The sequence below is a fragment of the Ambystoma mexicanum genome, chromosome 9 (genome assembly GCF_040938575.1).
Source record: "Ambystoma mexicanum isolate Mex_15411 chromosome 9, UKY_AmexF1_1, whole genome shotgun sequence".
NCBI lineage: Eukaryota > Metazoa > Chordata > Amphibia > Caudata > Ambystomatidae > Ambystoma > Ambystoma mexicanum.
In genome coordinates, this window is record NC_090931.1 from 243,050,203 (window position 1) to 243,067,059 (window position 16,857).

At 43.3% G+C, this 16,857-nt stretch overlaps 1 protein-coding gene across 2 annotated transcripts in view; it reads left to right on the forward strand.

The window, feature by feature from the left end:
- Positions 1–16,857, forward strand: part of ROBO4 (roundabout guidance receptor 4) — a 969,314-nt gene that overhangs the window by 844,639 nt on the left and 107,818 nt on the right. The window lies entirely within an intron of this gene.

The window sequence follows — 16,857 nt, forward strand, 5'->3', positions numbered from 1 at the left end:
TTCCATACAAGGGATGCACCAGTCTTCCTTCATGGACGGCGATGTCTGTTTCAGGGCATGCTACTTTACATATTGTTAGCCTATGCAAGAATACACTGTAGCTCATGTTTTTCATCATTTTGCTACCTAAGAACATTTATATAAAAAAATATTTTCCTGTCATGCTCTCCATATTTAATTCATTCTAATCATGTTATTATGGGGTCCTGTAATTTCTTTTAAACCTTGTTTTGCATAATTCTGCATGTCGTGCATTAAGCATGTTAAAATCCCATTTTTGCATGCATGGGCTTTTGACGGACAGCAGACAGCCGGTGATTCTGCTCGTGCTAGCACGAACACCTCAGCAATGCCTGTAGTCCATTTTTAGCACAGGGCACATTCCTTTTGGCAGAGAGCCTGCTTCTAGTGCTTTGAGATTTTAAAACTAAATAGGATTTAAGATTTTCAGCTAATAGTTATTTGCACCTTATGTTTAAATAACTGCCTTCTTTTAGTGCCTTCCCATGTCTGTGTATATATGATTATATTTGCATCAAAAAGCATTCTCAGTGCTCCTCCTCCCCGTAGTCTCTTGTAGTGCCTAGAAACAGTCAAAAGAAGTTTTGCCTAATTCTACAGCGCTTGGGAATGAAGGAAGACTCTAGTTTCTTCCCAACAATAACAATGACAAATGTGAAATATTTTTTGCCTTTAAATGAACGAGCAAAAGAGATATCTAATAGTGCGTGCCACTGTTCAAAATACAAAGAATATCCATTGTTCCCATGTGAATTCACACATCACTTGCTTTCTCTTTTTTTAATGTTGTGTTATTGTATTTCCTGCCAGAAAGATCTGCGACAAACAGTAAAAAACAATGTTCTGTTTGTCGTTTTGCTATCAAATACTGCAATACATCCTCGTACATTCACACTCTGAACTGTAATTAAATAGGCTAGACCTTAAAGTAGCTATTGAGTAGTATATGAAAGTTACAGACTGTTATGAATTGTATAGATAGATTATTCTCTAAGGAGGTCTGTTAATTAGGGAATGGAAAATCTCTCTTCTTAAACTCTACTGGGGTTCTGGTTTTTGGGAGAGGAACCACCTCAGACTGACATAAGTTGCAGTTATTTCACCTTCAAATCTTAATCATGAAGCTCTCCATCTGAATATACATGGTTCATGATTATGAATACTGTAATTTTAGGGTGAGTGTTGTGAAAATGTAAATGCGCATCATGCATTATTTACTTAGTGATTCAAGCATATACCCCTTTCTTACAGAAATACCTATCCAATATTAAGATCTATGGACACTTATATTTTCCCAAAATGCTCTTTAATGGTATGCAAAGCAGCTAGAACATCTCATTGGTGCTCTTCGGTCACTTCCCCTTTCAAGTGTATTTTTTTTTTAAAACACCCTAGGAATGTAGCAGATAGTCCGTCTTCGAATGATAACCATCTATCAGAACAACATCTATAGACTATTTCCGGGTTTTGATAATATGCTATGCTCAGAAAGACATGTGTAACATTCTTCCTATGAATAAAACATATTCTGGAAGTGATCATTAGAAATGGACTTTGTAATATTATAAAACAAGCCAGTTTATGATCTTAGTAAACTTAAATCATGTGCTTCTTTTGCCAAGAATACACACCATTTTATGTCTCAAAAAGACCTTCCTTCTTGGAAAGGGCTCCCCGCTCAGATTACAATCAATGTTCTGTTTCTTCTGTGGGCACAAGGGGATTAGTTCATTGTGCATGTTGCACACTGATTCATTGGTAGTTCTGCTAAATGTCCACATTTGTTACACTATGCACAAATGCCAGCAAGTAAGACAACATAGAAAATAAAAACATGCAGCTGTACACACTGATGCCTGATCCTCTAGTCCCATACAAGGTCTGTCAGAACCACAGTACCACCCACACTCACTGCGGAGCCCATGGATGTCTGCCTCTCCTCTGACCATATAGACAATGCTTCCCTTAGTCTGAAGGCAACCTTCCTGGAGGACATATGTAAATACATATGTGATTGCTCTCTACATAGGAATACCAAACCTGCCCCTGTCTGTCTCACTTCAGCTCTAACTCTACTTTTAACCATCAATACCCCCACACACCTTCAGGTTATATGTGAATCTCCTGTTGGGTCGCTTTATTTATGCATAGCTGTTAAGTAATCTATAGAGCTATGACATGCACTTGCATAAGAAGAGAGGATGTGCACTGGTAAGACTAGTAATATGGGGATGGGCAGCTCATGTTAAAGCTTTCAAATGTGAAGTTATGTTGTGATAAAATGCTTCTTTGAAAGTCCAGCAAGTTCAGTATATTACTAAACCTATTTCCTGATGCACAGAATAATGAGCTTTACAAAGTCACCACATCTTGTTGGTTAAGTTTTGTTGAGTAGAAGTGGCAGTGATTACCTAATGTAATCTCAAAGAAATAATTTCAAGATTGTATACCTCTTTTCAACTGCTTGTCCATTTTTTTCATATTACTGTATCACCACGTAATCATATCTTTAACCCATCACACAGACACAAACAAATCATGTGTAACTGACACACACACACACACACAAAGGTATGGCTGCTCAAACTCCCTACTGTGGGAAAAGTTAAGTTTTTCTGATCACGTTAGACCTGTGGGATTCTTCGAGTATTTCTCAAGGGTCGAACCTCACCACGGGTCTCCAGGCAGGAGTTCTAGGCCTGCCATCCAATTCTAGATTTTGAAGTCCAAAGAATTGAAGGGGAGTTCGACCAGCCAAATTGAAAGCCTTGCTTGCCTCCTTCTTCCTTTATGGGTTTTGTTTGGCTTCAATTTAGGAGCAGACAGAACAGGCTCAGAAAGTGTTGGTTTTACCCTTGTTTTGGAGAGCTTTTGGTGAGTTTAAGAAAATGTAATAGTCTTTTGGAGATGTTTTTAGTTGTGCTTTTGTTGCTTAGCTATATCTTGTTTTATTGTTTGTGTGTTCTTACGGTTCCATTTCTGCCCTTCATATCCTCACTCCCTTTTAAAAGAAATGTAAAAAGGTACACTTCCTGTTCCCTTTTTGTCACCCAAAAAATAAAAAATAAATCCTAAAAGACATGGTGATTCGCCAGGTATCATCACTTCGCCCCAGGGGGGAGCCCTTTCCCATGGGGCTAGGTAGGAGAAGCAGCTACCCAGTAGTCACCCTCCGGGGCTTCACTGCAGGTGGTCCTCATGGGGAGGGACTCCTGGTCTTGGGACAAAGACAACCAGATACACTACAGCCCATTGATCAATATCACACCTCAACCTACCCTAACCTTCCCTTCCATTTCAAGCCACTTCCTTGAGAGTAGACCAATGTATTACTGTAGTACTTGAAATACATAAAGTACTAGGATGAAGAAGAACACAGAAAGAATAAAGATTACTGACTGTGCTAGTACTGGTACGCGGTGGGCCTGAGGAGGCAAAAAGATAAAAATCTCAAAGGAAACAAAGGACTTTGACAATCCACCAGGGTGGGACTGGCAACAATGTATAAGAAGAGATGATGTACTAAAGAACTTGTCAAGCCCAGATGGGAGAGGAAACAGGTGTAGAACCCATCCAGAGTGAGAGTTTCAAATCCTGAGTGCGGACCAGAGACACAGGAAGATGGACGCTGGCGAGCCACTGAGGGAGTCCTTGTTGGGTCGGGCAGGAACTGGCCCAACACCCAGCCCTGCTGAGAGAGGCTGTGGCATGACCTCCGGGTGGTGGACCATGTGGCTACACAATGACGCTGAGACCGTAAGAAGCTGGGAGCCACTGAGCCACCGCGGAGCATCCAGGGCACAGCAAAGGCATGTGAAGCAGACGAGACGCAAACCCCAGTCCCTGGAAGAACTGGATATGTGCCAAGAACCCAGAGAAGGTAACAGGAGGCACACGAGGCCTGGTAAGGACACAGGGGTGCTAAGAGGGCCTCTGCTTTGACCCTGGTTCTCTTGTGATAAGATGAATATTGTGAATAGGGTCACTGACCCACATAGTGAAGATTGTTGCATCCGAGGAAAGCTTCCTTTTCTCAGTGGTAGCCCCAAGTCCACTGAAACTCAAAGTGTAGATTTGTGCATCTGAGGAAAGCTTCCTCATCTCAGTGGTAGTCCGAAGGCCACTGAACCTCAAAGTGAAGATTTATGCATCTGAGGAAAGCTTTCTTGTCTCAGTGCTAGCCTCAAGGCCATTGAACATCCAAGTGAAGATTTGTGCTTCTGAGGAGAGCTTCCTCTTATCAGTGGTATCCTCAAGGCCACTGAATATCAAAGTGCAGATGAGTGCATCCGTGGAAAGCTTCCTCATCTCAGTGTTAGCCCCAAGTCCGCTGACCTTCTGAGAGAAGATTTGAGCATCCAAGGAAAGTGTCCTCGCAGCAGGTTTTACTGACAACCACAGAAGGGTTTCAGACCCCAACGCCAGTAAAAGAGACATCTGAGGCAACCTTCCTCAAACAATGGCAGAGACAGGTCCACTGAATCCCTGAGAAGGATTTCACACTTTGCTAATACCGTGAGGGAATGGCAAAACCAACACCAAGTTGAAATAGAAGAAGGGTGTCAATCTCCTGGAGAAGAAACTGGAGGCTTTGAATATACTCAAGAGTGGCCAGGGGAAGGGAGCCAGTCCCCATGGCTTTGTTGTGAACTATATTGGAGGGTGCAGACCAATACCTTGAGAAGGGAGTCATTCTCCTGTTCTCAAGAGTTGAGTTGTACACAGGTTTTGTTGGAACCGCAAGCCAGGGGAAGGGATTAATTCCCGCTGGCATCCCTTTTGCAAAAAAACATTTTGGGGACATCACCCTTAATACCAGGAGAGGGAGTCATTCTCCTGGAGAAGGAACTTTCTGTCAGATTATTCTTTAGTTGTAGTGTCAGGGATACAAGTATGTTGTCACACAGGGCGGTGGAGTTTGATTCCGACTGACATTCTGACCAATCCTTTAGTATTAGTTTGAGGCAGGGAAGACCTTCTTAGAAGATAGGGATAGTAAGGGTTTATTTTTACTATAAATAAACGTTTATAGCAAGCATAATGCCACCCTTGTGTCAGCTTCCTTCTTCGACACCCACAAAGTCTTCCTGTGCTGAGCTCAGTCACCTTCTCTGCTGTTTGTGTATTTTTAGAATCCTTTGCCATCATGCGAATCTTGCGAGAATCTCTATGTGTGTCTTTGTCACTTGTTTTCTGTTTTTCACATTAACACCTTATGTACATTTGCGTTTTGCAAATTGAGACCTTAAGCAAGATGTCCTTTTATTTGGAAAACGTGGCATGTGTAGTAGGCGAGGAGCTGAACTACTCCTCAACTTCTGTTTCACAGGTTGAGGTAGAACGGGAGCATGGGGAGTGGATATAGGGCGTGCTGGAGTGTGAGTTGGGAAACACTGTGGCTGATGAGTTGGAGAATGTGATTGAGGAGGGGAGAGAGTTTATGAGGATTGGATGGTTGTTGAAAAGGGGGAGATTCCATTTGAGAAAGGAGAGGCATTGATTTATGATGGTGAGGAAGTGCTTGGGGATGACTGTCATTGTTTGAGGAAGGGGAGACAGTGGTGGAGGAGGAGGAGAATATGGCTGCAAATTCGGATCACATTATAGTGTCTACAGAGTCTCTTGATGAGTACATGCAGAGGATTGGCAAGTACCTCTAGGTTGGAGTAGGCATGGAGGTGGAGGTACTCTAGGAGCATCAGGGCAAGGTAGCTATAGAAAGGCAGGAAATCGAAGCACAGATGGGAGAGGAATGGTTGATGGTGTTGAAGAAGACCGAAGAGCACCAGTCAGAGATATTCAATCAGGAGATGGCTCAGGGGATGCATACTTGGGCCCTTATAGCATTGCCTGCCTCTGCGGAGGAGGCAAGTACAGATTAAGGTTTTCCTCTGCAGGGTGAAGTCAGGTCAGACTATATGCCCACCTCCACATCACTACCCATCTGGTCCTAAGCTTCAAGAGATTGGAGGTTGTTATGCTGAGTAGAAGGCAGGCCATGTAATATGCAATGTTTGACAGAAATCAGTCAATTGTGGTAATGAATGTAAGAGTGTCTTGCACATCTGCTCAATGCACGAACACTTTAGGCTGTGGCAAAATAATGTGCTCAACGAAGCGCCATTGACTAGCAGATCTGCACTACCAACACACGCAATGCAGTCTCCTGTTGATGGTGATAGAAGTCATGATGTGGAGCCATATTGGCAGACTACGTGTAACTGGACAAAGAAAACAGGCACATACAGCATGCTTTGCCTGACCTATGTCAACCAGTGTGAGCCGGATGACAAGCTAGTGGTGGATGCCATGGAGAAGTACATGCTCCTGTACCATCCTACCCTGTTTTTAATGACTTGCCAGGAAGTTAGTAAAAGGGGGCACATGGTGTGCTGGGAGAGTGCAGAAAAAAGGCTGTAGTTGCTCTGCTGGTTGGTAGAGCCAAATAAATGGAGGAGATTTAAGATTTACCACCGGGATACCACCTAACTCCTGATGAGGCCCAAAGTCTCCACCACGTTTTCTATTCACCTCACTGCAGCTGATTTTCACATAATTTATCACCTCATGAGTCTGTTTTATGGTCTTCCAAGGGGTGGCCTGTTGTTTACTCTCTCCAAAGAAATGGCTTGTAAAGATGCTTGAACCATAAGATTCTGTGGTATAATGCTGCCTTTTGCCCGTTTGCTTTGCCAGGCATGCAGATGATGCCATCTGATGAGGGCCCCTATTGACAAGGTGCTTAGATTGGTGTCTGGCTTGCTTCACACAACACTTTTTTGCATATATATTTTTGCATATAAATGGCAGGTGGCAAGATGTGCTTGTTGCTTTTCCGACATGGTATACCTCGGAACTCCTGTTTTTTTCAGCGGGCTAAGATTAGCCCTTACTTCCTCTCCTTCCTGGAGTCTGTTCGGTGCACCTTGTAGAGAATGATGCAGAGGGTGTTGTATGAGTGCTGCTGACTTGATGTGACTGACAGCAAACCTGTACTAACAGTAGCATGTGTTTTTCGGAACGTTGTTGGAAAATACTGTCACACTGGGAGCATTTGATGATTGCTTCTTGTGTTGTGCTTGCATTTATCAATTGCATGGGTTCGTCGGTGCATGCACACGCTTGCTCTGTCTCTTGCTCTCCCCATCTTTCTGTAATATCATCAAAATCGAGTTGCCTGAATCTAGAGAGTCATTTCTGGCACAGAGTATAATCTTTGACATATTCTTCATTGTCATCAGTTTGCAAGAAACTCAGAGATGAGGAACCTTCACCTCGTCTTCCTCATCCTTGAATGGCTCCTTTTGTTGATTAGCTGATGTCATATCATCTCCCTATTGGGACTCAGTTGGTAGTGGCACAACATCCTACACCTCCTCCGGAACTCTGTCTTCTGGCACTTGACCAGTGGGTTAAAGGTGGTGAATGCGCAATTACATTTATTTCCATTGCGCCAGTTTCTCTTTTGAGACAGATGCTCCTGTTCTTTGCAGAGGAAGATATCTGCTGCTACGTATGACCTGTGCGACTGGCACTGATGCCCAGGTACTATCTGGACCTCTCCAACAGATACCGTTGCTGCTGTAGCAGGTAAAAATACTCCAAAAGTCAAACTCCTCCTCTACTCTAAACCTTACCCTGTTTCCTACCATGTTTGGGTCCTGCAGCAGTTTCAGCCAAGTTAACCTAATTCATACTTCCCTTCAATAAATGCCCAGTGATGTGGTCTTCTCCTTTGCCAAAAGAAATCAAGTGGGGTTTTCAGTACTTGCACACATACAAATTGCAAATGCGGCTTGCAGTGATTTGGCCTTCTTCTCTCCCTATAGAATGCACATGCAGTTATCAATGTTTTGGCCTTCTATGCCTAATAAATGCATGTGAGGTTCTCAGTACTGTGACCTTTTTTCTTTACCTAGTGAATGCACATGGGTTTCTCAGTACTTTGGCTTTCTCCTGTGCCTACAAAATGCACCTGGGCTCTCAGTATGGTGACCTTTTCCACTGTCTAGTGAATGCATAAGTGGTTCTCAGTTCTTTGCGCGTTTCCTCTGCTCAGTAAATGAATATCACGTTCCCAATGCTTTGGCCTTCTCCAAGGCCTAAACAATGCACCTGGGTTCTCTGTGCTTGGGCCTTCTTCTTTGCCTACTAAATATGTGTGAAATTCTCTGTGCTTTTGCCGTCTTGTACTAGTAATGACACATGGCATTCTCAGTGAGTTAACCAAATTGAAGCAATGGTGGACACCACCCTATATTAACTAAAGTGTACTGTTAATTCAATGATCTGTTTCTTAATGCTCCAGCTACTATTTGGGGACATACCAGATCCACCTTGCACATGGGTGAACAAACTGCCTAAACTATCAAATCTTGTGAACCTCCCAATATTCTGAATGCCCCCTTGTATAATACAATCTACAAAAATATTGCAACTCTGTTAAGAAAAATTCTTGACTCTTCTTCTTTTTGATCTTAAAAGATAATTTTATTGTTGCCATCACATTCCACCTTTAGTTAAAAAAAGAGGCTGGCAGCAGTTGTCCAATGCATTTCGACCATTAGTCCATCTTCAGGACATCAAGCTATCCATCAGATCTGATGAAGAATACTTTAATGGGAACATGTTCAACAAAAATTACAATACAATCTTAGTTAGAGAACTAAGGGAAACAACGGGTGAAATGCTTATAACTAGAGTTAGACGCTCAATGTTATTTAATTCAAGCCTTCCCTGGAAACCAGGCTGTAACCAACAATTCTCAGTGATTTGACTATCACCTGCACAATGCACAGGAGGTTCTCGGTGCTTTGGTCTTCTGATTCACCTTCAAAATACACAGGGGCTTCTTACTGCTTAGTTCACAGGTTCGTCTCACCTTACAACTCTTTCCTTGAAGCCCCCTACTGGTCATAGAAGTTTTGAACTGCACGGTCCACCCACAACAGGTTGCACAACCAGTTGCTCTTTATCCTTGGCATAACATTGTGCTTAGGGATTTTCTTCATATAATAGGGCTTCCTGGTCTAGGCGCAGTTTTAGCCCACACGGAACACCCATTACAGGTCACGCAACTAATCACCCCAGCGCTGCCCTCAGCTTCTACTTTCAATTTGTACAGAAATACGCTCCATTGAATAACAATATGGAGGAGTGTTGGCTCTTTTTAGTAAACAGAATTAATTTTTGAGCAACTTGTGCACTAACTATTTTCATGGACACTACTCTTGCAGACTAATTGAATTTAATTGATGAGAACGGGAATTGATGGACTGTTATGTCTTTTAAAGGTTATATTCATCATAATGATTTATAACAATGTATAGATGATTGGTATTAATGTAATGTAGCAAAAATGTTGGTTGTTTTCTTCTAACTAAAGCTACAATAAAAAAATTTTTTTTAAAAAATGACCACTTGTTTTCCTATAATCCCAGGCACTTCTCTGGACCTTTTCATTGATTCACGCTCAGCCTTTCTGCAGTCTTTATCATTCTCTTTATTCCATCTCCAGACCCCCTCTCATCAGACCCACACTTTGCTAGGCTTCTCTGACCATTTCTGACTTCGACAGCCGTTCTTATATTCTTTGCCAGCTTTTGGGCCCACTTTGCTTGCTCCCCTCGGCAACTTTTCACTCAACGATTTTGGGAGATTTATCCCTGCTACAATGTTACATTGCTATTATCGGCCAGGCGGTCTCCTTCAGTTTCATACTAGTATAATTTAGCAGCCTGCTGCACGCAACTATGCGGTTACAATATATCATCAGATGAGACGCAGACAGGGTTTCATTAATCCTTTGAAACTGACCGGCGTTCGCATCTGGGTCTCTGGCGTTTTTGTTTTTCCACCTAAAAGGTAGGACTCCCCCACCTGTCTCTCTGACAACCCTGGGCTGGCGCTTCCAGCCAGGGATACAAGCAGTTCTGGGTGTTCTCCACAGGGACCGCCTGCAGGCACAGCTCCCTGCACTTTTTCTGTCTGCCTCTCTGGCCACACTGCCCACTTTCCTGTGCCAAGTACTGACGAATCGCCACTTTGTCTCCCAGGGACATTCTCGGACACAAAACCCCCTGGTCTGATGCTCCTCGTGCTCTGTGTTCCCTTTCTCTCTCTTGGTTGTCTGACTGTGTCCATTTTATACTTCCAGCAAAGGTGGATAAGCTGCAGGTGATGGTATTTAGTTTTAAATGCCTGACGTTACCTTACCTCGTTAGTAGGACACATGTATTGAAAGTACTGGTTTGCCTCTGCTCGCATCTTCTTCTTCTCAGTACTATAATGGTTTCTTTTGTAGGAATTCTTCCTCACTCGAAGATGCCTCTTCCTCTTCGCAGTTCTCCCATAGGAGTTACAGGGGTTAAGGGAATAGGACTGACAATAGCCCATAAATGCTATGGGAAGGAAGGGTAGGTCACCATCAGGAAAGGGGGATACCATGTCTCGCCCTCAGTTACCCTCTTTCCAATCCCAAAGGACCTTCAACTCAGGTGGTCCTCCCTCACCTGTCTGCACCCAGGTTCAGTATCCAAAAGCGATGGCCCATCCCAGGCCGCCTGAACAGAGGTGTCCAGGGGAGTAGATGTGAGCGTACCCTCGGGTTTCTCACAACATGCATTTCTAATGTTATCATTACATGCATTTTATTGTGCTCATATTTATGCATATTAACTTATTAGTGTGCAAAATATATTACAAGCTATATGTTCTGTTGGTGCATGTGCAATACATTGCAAATATTCTGAGTATTTGCAGTTCATACAACATATTGTTTAAGGGCTTGGCATTTTGCTAATTTAATTTATTTAGCACTGATTAACATTGTTCCTAAAGAAGATAGTTGATGTTCCCTATTTTCATAATATATTGCTTGCGGATGAGTGTGTGGATTGTTTTATAAGTAGGCATAAGTGAAAGTGAAAGAAATGTAATTTCACCTATGAGTGTTTACCTTAATTATTCATAGCAGATTGTGTGTTTTGATTAATATGTTATTCCCTTTCCTACTATCAAGAAGGCACAGGTGAACCTTTGGTGTGTGGTCTTGATATATTAGACAGCACATGGTTTTTGTCTTCTACAGAGTGACTTTCAACTTACCTGCTTGCTTATTATGATTTTCATCAGCCCACTCATCTGCCTCTCTGCCATTCCAGGCACTTACAGCCAACTCCCCAGACCCGTTAGTGCTCTATAACAAGTCAAGATGCAATATCTATCCCTCTGCATTGTCCTTGGGCTCGACTAACGGATCTATGTGATCACTGCGTCGCCCGTAATGTCGACCACGAATATGTCGACCGATATTATGGTGCAGTGCAGTGATCACATAGATCACTCGTCACACGCATCCCCCTACCCGCCCCCCCAACACACTTACCGTCTCAGTGGCACAGAAATGTTCTGCCGACTCTCCTCTATCCCCTGCGGCGTCAGTTCCCACCCACTTACGCGGGTCATAGCTAGCATCGCAGGGTACTTTATTTTCTTCTTTTTTTCTTACTCTATGTCTATGACTGGGGACACCTCCGCAACACCTGACCCTCATTACACCAACTGAGGGGAGCACGGGAGACCCCCGCAATCCCCGCTCCACTTAGTCAGTGTAATCGGGGTCCGGATTTTGGGACTGCGCAAAGGCACAATTTTCATACCGGGAAACATTTTTAAGTCGCAGTAATGGTACGATTCCTCGACTAACCTACCTCAAGTCTTCATTAAGCAATGGACAGGAATAACAGACAGGATCCACAGTAACCGCAACTGAAGTAACAGATAATGTAAAACTAATTTATTAATTAGTGGTTGGGTGTAGACCTTGAAGGGGCAAGGTGGGCATACATCAAAGCATACTCGGATTAGCCAGGCATCATAACTGTTATCAGGATAAACCAACACCTCTTAGAAAATGTTCTTGTCCCCGGCTTACAGATATAAAAGTCCCAGCATGCAGAGCACTGTGGATGAAAACACTGTTTCATATATTCACAATAAATTATGTTTTTCTTACAATTTGCTTATTAAAGTTAAAAAAGACTTCAAGGTGTGCGGAGTCATGGACAATTTTCACAAGGCATGAAGGTCCAATGTTGGCAGTCAAGAACATACTTTTTCCAGTCTGCGAAACCTACACATGTGGACTTGTTGGAAAGCCCTTCTAGGTTGAATCCAGAAACCATTAGTGTAGTTCTGGATAGTGCAGTAGTAGCTGTGCAAGGGATTCTAATTCACATGACTCTATATGCATGTGTGTAGGGGGGCATATATGCTAATAGCAGATTGAGATTAGGACTGGGAAAATGTACAATTTTTTGTCTACATTTTACTTGACTGTCAAATTACATAGCAGCTAATTTCCCAAAACAATCCCTGTCAAATAGGTACAATTGTATTAATTTGTCACAGAAGTAATCTGATTAATCAAGAAAAAATGTATTTATTTAATTGATCAGTTTGTTAAAAAAGAAGTAATTCTTGAAAAAAATGCTTTGATTGTTTAAAAGAAAAGAATACATTTGTAAAAGGTGTACTGCTAATATCACAAATAACCTCAAGAACACAGCAACTCTCAAAGACAGTTCAAAGGATGTTTTTTTAGAATGATAAAGGGGCTTGCTAAGGGCCATCCCTCCCTCTCTTGTCAAGTGCAGGCCGTTCGTTCCTTTGCTAGGTGTCCCTCAACCCAAAGCTTGAATGTTGGAATTGGCAACCCTTTCTATCTAAGAAGCTGTCTACTGATGGTGATGGTCTAAAGGTAGACACCTTCTCACTCCAGCTCCCTCTGGGACCAATGTAGGTGGTCCCTGCTCTAAAGTCCCCAAAGGTAGTATAAAGTAAGGATTGGTGCCTTCAACTTCACTGTTGAACTGTGTAGCAACCAAAAACAAGAAAATCCCAGAAACACAGGGAAAAACGGATCCATTTGTCAAAAAGCAATTTTAGCAAAAAGAAACAATACATCAAAGAAGAAATATGAACGTAACTAATTTTTTTTAAAACAATGTTATACATATGTAACAAAAAATGACTGATCCTTAATAACTGCGAACATACAAAAACAATCACATTGGGCCTCATTATAATTTTGCCGGTCCGGGAACTACGTACCGGTAAGCATGCCGGTACCGTAGTTTCCAGACCGGCAAACTGTGAATTGTGCTCACGGGTGCCCTTCTGCCTGCCAGGTCGGACCTGGCGGGCAGAGCGGCACCCACAGGCACAGCATGTCGGATGCACCGGCACAGTTATAAACGGTGCCAGTGCATCCGACCTCCCCATTCCCATTCGGCCCTAAGGGGCCCTAAGGGGCCGAATGGGAATGGGGAGCATCTTTTTTCCAGCGCCCTCAAATGGGCAATTAGCGGGTCCGAAAGGGCCGTAATGACTGGTAATTGCCCATTCGCGGGCGTTGGAAAAAACATGACACCGGCGACAGCCGTGCCTGTATTACAGGCACGGCTACCGCCGATGTCAAAATGAGGCCCATTTTCTAATAAGAGAAGACATTCTTTAAAAAAAAATCCATTCTTTAAATGAAAACAATATAGTTTGACCAAAATGATAGTTTGACCAAAATACATGAATTTCTTGAAGAATCAATATTTTGGTTAGAGAAAAATCCTCTTGATAAAAAAGGAAGCAATCCACTGTTCGCTGATCTCATTGTGCCGGTGTGTAGTCCCTAGTTTGTTTGTGGCAAAATAGCAAATGTATCACATTTACTACCTTATTCGCTATGTGCTATTTGTTCGAAGAAAAAGATGTTTTGCCAGCACTACTCGAAAGAGACACATGCACAGTCTGCAAGAAAGAATCATGCAGACCTGATATGACCTTTCCTAAAATGGTGGGCTTGATAGTTTTCAACACCACCGCATTATGAGACATTTCCTGGCATAGCTGAGGGTGTGTGTGTTTATATCATATTTAGTATCCCCTACTCTTGTACAGTGGTGCCGGGGGATCGCCCATTAGGCTGGGTAACACACTTGAAATGTGGCGTGTCGTACACCTACTTTTTATGCTATTGCAATCGCATAAATAACTGATGTGTCTGTTACAAGGGTGTATCTTGAAATGTAATGTTTATTTAAGAGAATTTGCCTTGTCAAATCTTGTTTGGCTTAATTTGTTTTCAGGATTCTCTTTGGGGATACATAGTCACTTCTCAGTTACTCACAGTCTTTGGGAGTTTGAGTGTCTTCACACTTTTTTCACTGCTCTTTGTGCTGTAAATTCTCGTCCTCTGCTTCGCATACTTGACGCTGGGAGACCCCATGCCTGGGTCTCGGGGGCATGTTAACCTTCAGGTTAGGCCTTGGCAATGACCGAGGTTTGAGCTGGAAGACAATGAGATAAGGCGAAGAGCATCCACAAAGAGGCTGGATAGCTGAGCTTCTACATGGGTTGGCACTGGGTGTCTGCAATCTTTCTTTTTTAGTGTAATGGCTTTAGTTCCCAATACCCTTCTCACACCTACAATATTTACTCTGTAGGTTGCAATGGTCTTGTGCCTAAGGGACCCTTTCCTGCTCGTCCTGCTCTGTGCTCTATCCTTTTTTTCTCCCTCTCTCTCCTCCACCACCTTGATGCTCTGCCATGAGCTTGTGCCTTCCAACCCCCCTCAACTCATACTGCATCGTCTCAAGGTGTGCCTGCTCCTCTATCACTTCTCCGTGATCTTCTCCTTCACCCTTCTTTCAGATACACCTCAGCCCCTTTTATGAATACCGCTTAACAGACTCCTCCTTCTTTTCACCACCCACCTCCTTCTGAACACACTCCTCCCGCTCTCCCTTGATGTCAACTCCCATCTCCTTTATACCCCTTCCTTTCCTTCTTCTCATTTAGATCTCCCTGGAGCAATGTTACGCCTCTTGCTGTTTCCTCCCACCACCTGCCTATTGCTCTCCTCCTCCAATCTCGTTTCTCTCTCTCCCCACTTCTCTCTCCAGCCTCTTGTTTTGTCTCAATCTCCTTCTGCTGTGGTCTCCAACTCTCTGAGAGCTCTTTCTACCTTCAAAATGCCACTGAGTTAAATAGTAACCTGGCCTGCCCCCAAGGGTCCACCCTCGCTTAACACACTCATGTGTTCGCCCTTGTTATTCTTGGAATAGGATTAGTTAGGCTCCAGCTTCCCTGTGGCTTTTGTTACTGTGCCCCCCAATGTCTGGAGCTTTGGTACGAGGCTTGTTTAAGTACAATGGCCATCTTGACTCTACATTTTGTAGCTGCTGGAAGCAGAGCCTGCTTTCAGGAGCTCCACGTCTAACATTCAAGTAAGGTATTGCTCAACCACATATGAAAGATAGTAGCATGAAGGATCCTCAGTATTAGATTACCCACACACAGTGATTCAATGCAGGGAGCAATATTCTCATCAGGGCCACCCTGTTCCTGAGATTCTAACAATTCTTCTGCTGCTTTATATTTTTGGGCAGGGTATGGGTGATCTGTCTTCTCCGGCGGCCATGTTACCATGCTAACCACTTTGAATGGCATATAAGAACACTGTGCGTGAGCTGGGGGTTCTGTGGCTGCTGTGTGGGGACCTTTTGGGAGCTGTGTCACTGCATGGAGTGCCGGTGCTCCACATACTATTTCTTGCAATTTAATGAGACCCTGCTAAAAGAGCAGTGCATAGTGGTGCAGGGAATTCGCATACACTTCCATTTGGGCCCAGCATCACATAGTGGGTAAGGGCACTAGGCCTACATTGCCACACAATACACAATTCATATTTACACTTACTATCAGATAAGCACAGTAGGAACAAATATTCTGATAACATTTGTTTAAATAACCTTAAGAAGAACACACATTTCACTACCCTATAACAATGAAGACATATTTGCTTTTCTCATTGAAATGGAAGTACTTGACGCATTACCGCACAAGACAAACATGTTGTCAAGGGTTTTGGAGAATGTCAATAAATGTTACAGAACAACAATATCCAACTGAAGTATTTGAACTCTCTGGTGGTTGCCCAAAAATTCACAAGAGATAGTTTGCTAAGCAACACAAACATATAAGTTTAACAAGAGAAAAAAACGTGTATTTTTTGGTATCGTCTGGGTAATTCTGCCGGATATCGGCAAAGGGTAATACCATTGCTGGCACTCGGTCTGGTGGAATGCCCACCAAATTACGAATGCCAATAACGGTGGTAACTCCACATACCATGGAGTCCCATAGAACTCCATGGGGGAATTTGACGGTTTTACAGGTGCCAGCATTACCGGTGCCTGTAAAACCAGCTGTTTTTGACGGTAAGGTGGAGGAATGAACTCCAGCTTTTAGCTGGAGGTTATCCCGGCCACCTCACCGGCAAACTCGTACTTTGCTGGTGCGGTAACATCCTAGAAAACAGAAGTACCATCACGTTATTACCACACTGGCAAAGTCATAATGACCACCACATACAGATGCCATTCAAAGAATGTTATGTAAACATTGGTTTATCATTGAACATGACCAAGAGTTAACCAAAGTATTCATAGGTCCCCTAAGAATATTGATTAAAAGACAAAGTGCCTCATTACACGGAAGGCGGTAAGGGTTAACGGTCCCCGGTAATGGTACCGGTGACCGTTAACCCTTACCGCCTTACTACGAGGTCCCTTTGCGGGTAGGTACTTTAACGCCTGCTGTTTAGCAGGCGTTAAAAACCAACCCGCAAAGGGACCAGGGTGCTAATTACGGTACCGCAATTTGCGGCACCGTAATTAGTGCCTTCCCCATTCCCATAGAGCCCTATGGGGCAAAAATGGGAATGGGGAAGGGCAATGGGGGAAGGGGGAATTACCGCCCCGCCAACCTTGGAATAGG